Here is a 12136-nt window from a genome sequence, read left to right as displayed (position 1 = left end):
ATCACAAATCAGTGGTCAAGTTCCAGTGAATTTAGGCTCAAAACTGGTCCTGGAATGCCCAAGGGGCCCATAAATATCTTTAACTTCAGAGCTCCCCTCCTGGTATGCCCTGTTGTAGGTGTTGACACACTGGTGTGCTACCAATGGACTCCAGCTCTGCTGAGATATTGATTCCCTCAGCACTTGGGTTGGCCTAGCAGGGCCCTATAATGCCTCCAGCTCTCAGATGTTTTCCTCTTGCCATGAGCTATCTCTTCTCTTTAGCCCAGTCAGCTCTCCAGAATAATACCATTTTCTGTGTATGCCCTAATGAGAAAAATGTCTGGGAGAACTGTTCAAATCCAACCTTTTTTTTTTTTTTTTTTTTTTTTTTTTTAGGGATGAGGCCTAACTTGGGTTGCTTCTATTAAGTACAGGTTTATATCAAACTGAGGCAAAACTGTGTTTGATTTGTCTTGTGTTCAGCTGTCTTCAAGGTGACTGAGAACACTACCTGGGAAAGCTGGTGAATTACATAGTGAGTAGAAAGTAACAGAACTCAGCAAACCAAATGAACTGTGCTGTAGTCTATTCATTTCCATCAAAGGCATACAACTAGCAAGGTGAGGAAAAGAATCGACATTTATCTGTGTAATAGTGATAAAAAAATCCTATGTTGCTTCACCTATGTATTTTTTTAATAAATATGTGCCATTGAAGTCTGAATTACCTTGAAGTGAGTTACCTATGTAATGCTTTAATTCCACACTTGACTGTATATAGAGTAGTTATAATTTCAAAAAATCAAGATGTTCAGAAATGTAAAGAAAGCTAAGTAAGAATTGTATACTGGAAATCCAAATTTCCAAGACAGCAGGCATTTCCACTTGTACTTAATTATTCCGTAAAGATTAGTTCAAGTTCAAGTGAGTAAAGGATTCAGAGAGAGAGAGAGAGAGAGAGGCGATATGCACATAAAGGTCTATGGCCTCAAGGGTACTAAGGGTTTCAAATTCCTGGTTCTCTTGCTGTTTCTCATAGGCAGTGAGTGGAGAAGGGACAGATTCTGTGTATAAAGCTGGGCCTTTACAGATCAGAACTTTACATTGTGCCAAGCTCGAATCCTGCCCAACTTCTGGCTCTTCGATTGCTTAATACATTAGTGGACTCACTCCAGTTCCCAGTGGTTGGAGTTCCACATCACACAGTCCCTGTCCCATCTGGTGCTAATTGGCACCCTTGTTGGTAGTTTCCAAAAGCAGAACAGGAAAAATAAAAAGGACTATCTTTCTATCCTTAGAAGCTAGAAGCTTAGTACAGTCAGTCCTCAGTTTAAAATGAGCTGTGTACTAAAATATTGTATGTAAATCAGTTGTTGAGAACCCAGAACAAATTTTTCCAATGAAATAAAGACATGTCTGATGGTTAGTTGCCTAGGTCAGCTCAGTTCACCAAAGTCTGTTTGACCCATAAAGTACCCCTGGGTTCCTTCTTAATAGCACAGAACCATCATGGGGAAACCAAGAAGTAGAAAGAAGTGGTAAAACCAACACAACCTTTGGTACAGCCCAGGCTGTACTCTCACCGACTGTGTGACCTGGGGTGGAATGATTGTCCTTCCCTGCTCCCTTCTCTTTCCACAACGGAGATACCATCAAGGACATCAGTTATGGCCATTTACTATAAGTTGCAGCACTTTACTTACTTCTGAACACTCCCTTTTCTGTTTCCATCCTGATGATCCACCTTCTGTGCATCCTTCTTTTGTCTTTCCGGCAAGTGCTTCATGACACCCTGTGCCCTCTTCCATGACAATGCCAAAGCATCTTGTCTCATTCCTCTTTCTATCTCTACATTCCCTTCCGCTACCACTGATCTCATTCTACTCTTCTCCCTACCTCTTCTTCAGGCATTCGCCTTCTGCATTTTAATTTAATTCGGTGAGTATCCATTACTCTATCAGAAATGTGATGACGTTAAAATGTATTTCCTATCATCAGGGAACTGTCACATTTGTAAACGCAATGTGATATATGGCAGAATGGAGGAGTCAAGTGCTAAGGACACAGGTGGGAAAGATTAATTCCAGAGTATGTGGATTTTTAGGTGGAGTGGGGGCAATCAAGAAGGCCATCATGGAGGCTGAGTCTCGAAGGATAAGGAAGAGTTCAAAGGAGAGAGGGCCTTTTAAATAAAAGGAAGACACCCTTTCGAAGATTCCAGTTTGATTATCACATCTAATTAAACATCACAGATTAGTAAGTTACAATCACTTCCCAAGAATCTGTCCATCATTCTTCCTCATGACAAATGAAAGAGGACATTTAGGCTTTAAACAAAAATTTCTGATAACATAGAAGTAACATATATAGCTGGAACACAGAACCCCTTAGAAGCCTCTAGAAGCCCCTAGAAGCAATCCACTAACCCAGAACTCATGAGGAAAAACAGCAAATCAAGTGTATCTCAGCCACTCATGGCTCACAACCAAAGCAGCCCTGCAGTCAAGGATACTGGCTCATGCTAATAAATTCTTTGCTAAAAACCCCCAGTGGAAAGGTTGTAATCATGTGGTTCTACTTAATGAAAGCATAAACAGAGGCCATCCCATTCTAATTTAGAAGAAGAGAAGAGTTAGGATCTGGGGTTCTCAGGGCAGTGACTCACACTCTGAGCCATTAACTCAAGAGAAAGCCTGTGTTGACATGTACAAATTGGGTGTCTGTTTTGACTTGACTGGTCAAGGAAAAAGGCAGGTTAGGTTAAAAAAAGAAAACAATGGCCAGGACAGTCAAGAAATAGGCGAACTGATTGTTTGACAGATGATTATTATTTCCGTTTCGGTCTGTCACTATGTCAAGTAAATCACACCAGTTAAAACAGATGAACTTCATGTTCAATAATCTCTTGGTGGAGTTCTATCCACCCATCTCATTTGTGTGGAGGCTCCAGATTTCTCACTTGGCTCTTTCCTCCCTACTTACTCCTCTGTTTTTATTCCTCACTCTTGTTCTCGCTTTTGCTTGCATTCCTTCATTCTCCATTTCCCACCGTACTTTCTTCATCCGTTCCTCAGAGCAAACAAAGAACTGTGCAAACTTTTTCTCTTCTGAAGCTAATTCTAATGCCGTTTAATTTTTAGGGAGTTACATCAGAAATCAACTCAGGAATTTACATTTGCAAACTGACAGAAACATACATAAACACATTCACATTCAAGGAGAGAACATTTTGACAGTTCTTAAATTCCCAGCTTGATTTTTATTTGTACAGAATGGCTATAGGTAATTTGCTGACACTTTCTAGGAATCAAAAGGTCAGGCTTATTATTTCTCATTTGGTTTCCCTGAGTCTTTATGGTGTCATTCAAAGAGCCCTGGACTGGAAGTCAGATTTCTCCCTGGTCCACTGCCAGCCAGCCAGTGGTTGGCTTACTTTTTCCTGGGTCTCACTCTCTTATTTGAATATTAGAGGATTGGTCTACTTGATTTCTATCAGTATAAAGCCCTAGGATTGTGATATTCTAAGGCTTCTATAGAATAACCATCTTGGCATTTAGCATTTAGATACTATTTCTTTAATACATGCTTAATGTCATTGTTGGCTTTATTAGAAACCTAACCTTGAACATCACAGCTAAAGACGGTCTTCTATACTTTGAGAAATAACTAATTCTACAGCCTAGATTTCTTAAGGCTGCTCCTTCCTGCAAATAGCCATGAGGTATGGTAACATTGGAGACTTAAGTGTCATTATCTCATGCCTTCTCATACTGACATAGGTCTCCTACACCTCTGGAAATTCTTGCCTTACTGGAGATTTGCCTGCAATCTCAGATGGCCACAAGTAAGTCGGATGTCATGGTACTGGGAACAGTTATTCTTAAGCTGAGCTTTTGCTGCTTTAGTGGTCATGAAGGCACATTTCTGCTCTGGCAGGCTTGGCATTTTCACTTGTGGTTCTGTTGGTTCAGAGTTTCCTGTTAGCGGCTGCTGATGCCGAGCTGGGTATAAAAGCCTGTCTCGGATGCTGCCTTTATTCTACTACTGGGGACCTAGTCTCTGCTACATGCAAAAGCATTTCATTTCCTCCTGTCTGCCCACCCTCAGACTACTCATGAGGTATGGTAGGCACAGCACTGGCTGTGCCACACACCACACTGGCGTCTCAGGGTCCCAACCCTGTGTGATGACCTATGGAAAAGTGGTAGGGAGAGACTCTCCCTTTCTGTTAAGTGCTTCTAGAGAGGATCCCAAAGAAGAGTGCTTATGTCACAAAATAAAACAACTATTTCAGCATTTATTTAGAACTGCTTGCTTTCCATTATATCAGACAAAGCCCAATAGGGGACAAGTTGGGGATAAATCTCAGACTTGCTGTGTTCAGAATAATTTTCCTCATCCAGTGACTAAGGCTTTTTTACTGAGTCACTTCATCATGCATGGATCCTTTCTCCCTCAGGACCACTTCTCTCCCAAAAGATTTGTCAGTCTACATGCAAATAAATTTCTAGAGGCTGACACTGCCCTTTCGCCAGATGTCCCCAGACACATCTGAATCTCTTTTAGTCTCAAGCTGAGGCCTTTATTATAGTTGCATAAAAAGCTGGATATAGTTCAAATTCCTGACTGTATTTTCTGATTCCCTTGAACATTTATCCTACCTTCTTACACAGTTCGTCCTGTGTGCGGATCCTAATGAAACTTGTTAATATACTTTTTTATGGTTTGCAATGGTTATATCTGGTCTCTCCTTCTGAGTGGTAACCTTCTCAAAGACATAGTTTGTTTTCCCCTATTATATCCTCTCTCATGTCTTGCAAAATGCTGCTCATATATTAGGATTTTGATAGGGACAGAGATATCCAAGAATATCACTAATGCTTTTGGAACAATAAATTAATTTTACCATCTTGGGCCACAATAAGTTAGTGTCCTCAGAATACTAGAGCATGTCTCCTACTAGATTTCCAAAGAGTCAGATCTTGCAATGTTACTTGAAGTATAGAGAAGAGTTGGGTTTTATTCTTTAGCTTTGGAGCACTGCACTGTATTTTGGTGGTTTAATATACAGAATAACAAACTAGCAAAGAGACCTGGGGAGATGAGCATGAGACACTGGGAAGATTGTAATTATATAGAATTTTAAGGAGCTGAAACAATTGGGTAACTTAATGATCCGGTTAATTGCAGGTTAGTCAGAAAATCATTCTTATTTCCATGCTTTTTGAATAATCTTTATAAAATGCCTTTAGCAAAGTCCCATGTAGTAAATAAACATAGCCGGATCATTCTTTGATGTCTGGAGATTTTTTGAGCCTTTAGGTCAATATTAGAAACATAACTTTTCATTTGTGTGTTAAGGGGCAAGATGATGCAGGACACTGGCTTTTGCCTGAACTAGCTATTTTCTATTGCCTAGACAGTGGTTTAGATACATCTTTAATATCAGATTGATTTTTTTGTGTGTGATTCCTTTTTCCCCACTATCCTACTCCTAAACTTAAGTTTGTAATATTTTTATAATCAAAATCTATGCTTATAGGAAAAATATCACCCAAAATAGTTCCCTCTATTGTGATTAATCTTTTAAAAAACATATTTAGGTATTTTTGTTTGCTTTGTTTTTATGCTTCCAATGATTTTTCCCCCATACAGTAAAATTTTAAACTAGTCTGAGCACCAACATATAGACTAAATATCTGCAAGTGACAAAAACATTGAAGCTTCACAGCAGCATAAAAAACATACAGTTTCCAAAAGGCCTCTCTCTGAATGCGTCTTTAGCCTCAGTGCACCAAGATAATAATTAAAAAAAAAAAGATCTTATTTCTATTTTTCTGGTTAATATGCCTACTTTATAGCATTTATGTAGGATTTTATTTAATCGTAGTAGGTTGAATACTATTAGAACTATTAATTCTAATTCCTTTAGAAACGCTTCTAAAGTGACTATCAATGGGACTTGAAGTAAATGTCGTAAACACTCATGGTCAAATAGAGTGGCAGCAACCACATTTTAGAAGGTGGAATTAATGGCTTCAACTCATATTATACCAAAGCTTGGTATCTTGATTAGTTTGAAATCAAGATTTTAGACTTTTCCTCTATCCTATATGTAGTTCTGATATTTGACTTTATTTGTAAGCTAATAATTTCATCGATTATGGCAGAAGACACATGACTTCTCTGTCACAGACAAAGGACTCTATTATTCATGATAGAACATATAGTAGAGCTTCATGCTTGTGTGATTCCTTTTGCCCCTGAAGTCCCACAGAGAGATGCTGATCAGCCCAGGTGGATGGCGCACATTTTGAGGTTATCATCACAGCTGCAGAACTGAGTTGAGGAAACCCCAATCTTTCATCATGAGTTGTTAGTAAATCGTTCCAACCTTTATCCTGGAAAGAGGCATTATCATTATTTTGGACAGCACACAAGCCTGTCCACTGCTCCCAAAGGAGATACTATCTCTATTTCCCAAGGCTGTTCACTGTACAAACATCCTTGGAAAGATAATCCTGAACAAAAGGCTGTCAGACAAGATGTGCAGAGACATAAGAGATCAACGGAGAAAGGTCTTCCAGCAATGACATAATTCAATAATAATTTCTGAAAACTAGTATTATTCTGATTTGAATAAGTTTAAACTTGTAGGTTGACTGAGTAGTATAAAAAAAATTCAAGTATCTAGTTCAAGATAGCAGACTTGTGTTTTTCTTTTTCTCTTGTTAAGACCCCAATAAAAAAATTACACACAGACACATAAAACCTACATATTATATATATTCTTGTGTATGTATAGTTATATATGTTATATATACATATTACATATGTAATACACACATATGTACATATTACATATATATACACACATATATATTTGTACGTACAAAAAGCAAAGCAAATAAAGCAGATAGGGTGGTTAGAGATCACTAGGTAATAAACACAACTATGATAGAATAAGGGCTAGATGCAATTTGAGAGAAACAGTACACGGTAAAGCTGCTGCTCAGAATATACTTCAAGGGAGCTTCAAAGAAATGACAGTACATATTTTTGAAGGATCAAACTATAAATTGTTGTCTTCAACCTCCCTCCCCTGGCATAGGCATTCGGGCTGTCCTTTCTTATCCAAACATGGAGGCTTCTTCCTTCAAGAAATTGAATAAGCCATTTAAGAAAATGCCTAGTGTAGGCATTGACATTGTAGATTTAAGTCCTTCTTCTTATGTCCTTACAATAGGAGGGATAATAGTTTGAGAGTGTTTCCCTTTTCACTTATGTGAAGGAGAGCTGAAAGCTGCACATTTTGCTCTATCTCATGCTAAGTAGCCAGACATATTCTCATTCAAGAGAGAGACTGAAGGGAAATGAGACATAACATCAGAGGAAATCTCTATTAGCGAAGCATTTATTTCTAAGAGTTGAAGGGACAAGTAATGATCAATAGATATATGAGAACAAATGATATAAAAGATAGATTTAGGAAACAACAAAATCTGATCATAGAAGACAAGAAGCAAAACAACAAAAATAATATGAGTAATTTGAAATTGTATTGCATCCACAAAAGAATACTCTAAAAAAATCAGAGAACCAGAAAGAACAATTAAAGTCTAGTAGTATAAGTCCCAAAATTAAAAACAAGAGCTAAAATCCATGGAAGGTAAAGTTAAGGAAATCATCCAATACATAAGCAAAAGAGACAGAACAAAGAAAAAGCATGAGAAAAATATAAAGAAACCTTAAAAACTATTGCTACTCTCAGATGAAATAATTTCAAAAATAGAAAATCCTAAAGAAACTATAAAGAAACTATTAGGACTGACAAGCAAAGCTAGCATGAACACTAGATACATGATTAATAAATGAATTAAAATATTTCTACACCCTAGAGAGAAATAAATGGGAAATAAGATTTAAAATGCCATTTTCAAAAGCAACAAAAATTCATCAAATACCAGGGAATAAATTTAATGCAAATTTTGCAAGGCTTAAGATTATAAAACATTGCTGAGAGAAAAAATATGTTTAAATAATTAGAGTTTAATAGCAAACTGTATCATAGTACTGGATTGGGAATTAGGGTTTGTTATGATCTCAAATCTATACACATTAAACCGTAGATTTAATGCAATCCCGATCAAATAACACAAGATAGTTTGTAGAAACTGACAAGTAGGTCCTAGAACGTATGGAGAAATAGAAAAGACCTAGAATCCAAAAGTTTTGGAGAAAAAAAGGACAAAATTGAAACACCTAACTTATCAGATGTTAAGATTCATAGTAAAAACAGTAATTAAGGCAGTGTGCTACAACTCTAAGACTAGACCAGTAGACAATTAGAAGAGAGTCCTGAAAAAGAATCACATATGTAGAGTCACTTGATTTACAACAAAAGTGGTACTGTAATTCAGTAGGAGAAAGTGTCCTTTTCAATAAAAATGGTGGTGGAGTAATTGCATATTTTTATGGGAAAAATGAACTTTGACATCACACACAAAAATTAATTTGTGATGGACTGTAAATTTAAATATGAAAGGTAAAAAAAAAGTTTTAGATGAAACTAAAGGAAAACATCTTTATAAACTTGAGAATAGAGAAAGAATCCTAAACAGAACACAAAAAGCACTTAATCATAACTGAAAAATTCGAGAATTGGATTTCATTAAGATTGAAACCTTCTCTTCATATGAATATACAGTAAGAGAGTTAAAAGGCAGTCACAGAATGCAAGAAGGTATTTGTGTAGATCTGGAAAGTACTTGGGTCCAGAATATATAGCCTTCCACATGACAAAGAGAAAATAGACAACTTGATTTATGATGGATAGAACACTTGAACATTTTGTAAAAGAGACTATCCAAAGTACCTCAAGCTTTTGAAAAGTGATCGATATAATTACTTATCAGAAAAATGCAATTTTAAACCAGAATTAAATTCCATTTTGCATCCATCAGAAAGGCTAAAATTGAAAAGACTGACAGTGCTTGTATTGGTGGGGCCGTGGAGTGACTGGAATTTTCACACATTGCTGGTGGGAGTGTACATTGGTACAGCCACTTGGGGATAAAGTTTGACAGTGTCTTATAAAATTAAATATAGTGACCCAGCAATTTCATTTCTGGATACATGCATGAAATAAATTAGTACATATGTCTATCAAAATAATCACACATATATTTTTCTTAATAGCCTCAAACTGAAGACAACCCACATGCTCATTAACAGGAAGCCTAAGAAGAAAATTGTGGAATTTGGAGTACTCTACAGTGGTTAAAAAGAGAATCAAATCATATAGATGAAACTTGAAGACATTATGTTGAGTAAAAGAAGCCAGACAAATAAAAGAGTACTTGCTGTACGATTCGATTTATGTCAAGTTTAAGAACAAGTGAAAGTAACTGATGATACTTTGAGTTATTTGGTTTAGGGACTTCTAAGATGCTAGAAGCTTTGTCTATCTCCATGTGAGTGATAGTTATGTGAGTGTATCCATGCATATACATTTAAGATCTGTTCAATTTATTATATGTAGTGTTGAATAAAATATAAATAAAAAAACCCCACAAAACCTAACAGACCACTTTAGATAGTCCCAACAGAACCATATATGACATCTAAAGAAAAAAAAAAAAGAAGAAGAAGAAAAAAAGAAAGGAATGAAGAAAATGGGAGTAGATTATACTCAAAAGTCACAAGAAGTTTCCCAGAATATTCAGATTGAAGGGGCTCACAAACTGTTAAGCAAGAAACATATACAATGTTTTGATTAAATTATAGTGCATCAAGAAGAAAGAAATGTTCATAAAATCTTTTGGGAAGGAATAACACGCATATGTAAAGGAATAGGATCAGACTAATAATCAGATTTCTTATATATAAGACAATGTTTTTATTTTCTAAATATATTTCTTCTATATTTCATTTTCCTTATATATACCAGGAAAATACAGCCAATTTGTTGATCTGAGTCAATATATCTATCAAGTGTGGGAACAGAAGGAAGATATTTTCTGCCAGCAAGGAAGGGTGATGTGTACCTTTTAATGCTGCTTTTTCAGGGAGTCAGTTGATGTTGTGACATTAGCTAAGCAACAGGAGGAAACTAGGAATGGAAGCCGTGGGATTCAGAAAATAGGAGAACAGGACAGAAGAGAAGAGGAGCCCCTCCACCCCCGATGACCACCATGACAAGGCCTAGAGAGAAAACAGTCCCATTTGGTGTAAGAGAACAAAGAAACCCATTAAAGAGGGTTCTTGTGGGGAAAAGACAAATGGGATTTCATGCAATAGAAGCTATACACAAAAGGATAAATACAACCAAAAAAAAAAAAAAAAAGGATAGTTAGAAACTGCAAGAAAAATGAAGAAAGTAGAAAGTTATGATCCCAGCAATATACAAATCAGAACACAGGAGAACAGATTCTATTTAACCTTTCTGCTAGTGAATGTGTTACTTGAGTTGGTGGAGGGGTCTCTTTTGAGTAAAAGTAGCTGCTCAGAAAAAATAATCTTCTTCTATTTTTTTTTAAGATTCTATCCACTTACTTATGAGAGCTGACACACAGAGAGAGGCAGAGACATAGGCAGAAGGAGAAGCAGTCTCCTTATGGGGAGCCCAATGTGGGACTTGACCCCAGGACCCCAGGATCACTACCTGAGCCAAAGACAGATGCTCAATCACTGAGCCACCCAGGTGCTTCCAATAAATTTTATTCTAGCGCAAAATCGAACTGGTGGCAAAACATTTTTTTGAAAATTTGACATGTAATATGTATAGAGCAGGAAAGTCGAATTTGTTGTTGAAGAGCTGAAGGATTCAATGTTCACCATCTTGACAATGCAAAAGGCAAAATATATCTGACAGAAGTGTAAGTGAAGGAAGGATGAGTGGAGGGGAAAGGAAAGAGCTCAAGTTCTTCAGGGATCGGAATTGAGATACTAATCAAATTGGTGGGAAAAGCAATAGAGATGCACCACAAAAAATATCACAGAGGTAGACGATAAAATGTTTTTTCAAAATAATATTTTTATCAAATTTGAAATGGGTCATTAGCCAGGATGGAGAAGCAGAAATGTGTCGGAATGTGTAAAGCTCATTTCATAAAGGCATGGAGCCTTCAAAGAGGTTTAGAGTCAGAACAGCCATCACCAGGAGGATCCAGTGGAGCGGGGTCAGAAGACCTTCCCTCTGGGAGGTGGGCTGTGGTCCATGCTCTTTTTCACTCTCAGCTCTTCTTCACTACTTGATGTGTGACCGACCATCTACAGGTGTGATTTTGTTTACAAAGTTAAAATAAAACTGTAATGACCACTTGCTATGTGCCCCCCTCCCCGTCCCAAGTATTCACTCTCTGCTCCCTGTTAGTAACAGGAATCACATTTTCAATTCTTGCATGTGATTGCTGGGCTGGAGGAAAGGGGCCCCATTCATCTCGTACTCTCAGTGATTGGATGAGGACTCAGCACACACCCAAGATCAGCTCCAGGAGATGTGAGACAGAGAACTGAACCTAAGATGTTTGGGGAAGAAATTTCCTCTCTCTTTTTTGGAAGCCACCTGGAGGGGAACTCTTTTAAGGCTGGCTGTGAACTAGGACTTGGGCCACCCCAGAAGCCGCTGACAGCCACATTTTGATCAGAAGGGCCCAGAATGAAGGTGACTGCAGGATTCAGATAGAAGAGGTGGAAAAATGCTCCTCTGGAGTCCATGAGTCTCTAAAGAGTTATTATTTAAGGCATCACCTAAGGCCAGTGTTACCACCGGAATAGTTAAGTTATGTGAGCCATTAAATTTTATTTTTAAAGCTACTGTAAGTCAGGTTTTCTGTTACTGACAACCAAAAGATTTCTAAAAGACAAAAAAAAAAAAACAAAAAAACAAAAAAAACCAGGAAAGCAAAAGAAAAAGAAACACTTTGAGAACATTTAAAAAACAAATAACAATACAGAGTATTTTATAGAATTTGATAGGTTACAAAACACTTCCACAGATATGCCTTTAATCTTCATAGCATCTTTATGGTACGAATAGTTATTCACAGTACAAACGAGAAGACTGAGTAGAATAGTCAGGTGACCCTTCAAGTTTCCTTGGTCATAACTGGCCAGATCTTTTGCCTCCAAGTCCTGTGCTCTTACCAAAATAC

This window comes from Canis lupus, chromosome 38 (assembly GCF_011100685.1).
Source record: "Canis lupus familiaris isolate Mischka breed German Shepherd chromosome 38, alternate assembly UU_Cfam_GSD_1.0, whole genome shotgun sequence".
Classification (NCBI taxonomy): Eukaryota; Metazoa; Chordata; class Mammalia; order Carnivora; family Canidae; genus Canis; species Canis lupus.
Note: the sequence above shows the minus strand (reverse complement) of the source record.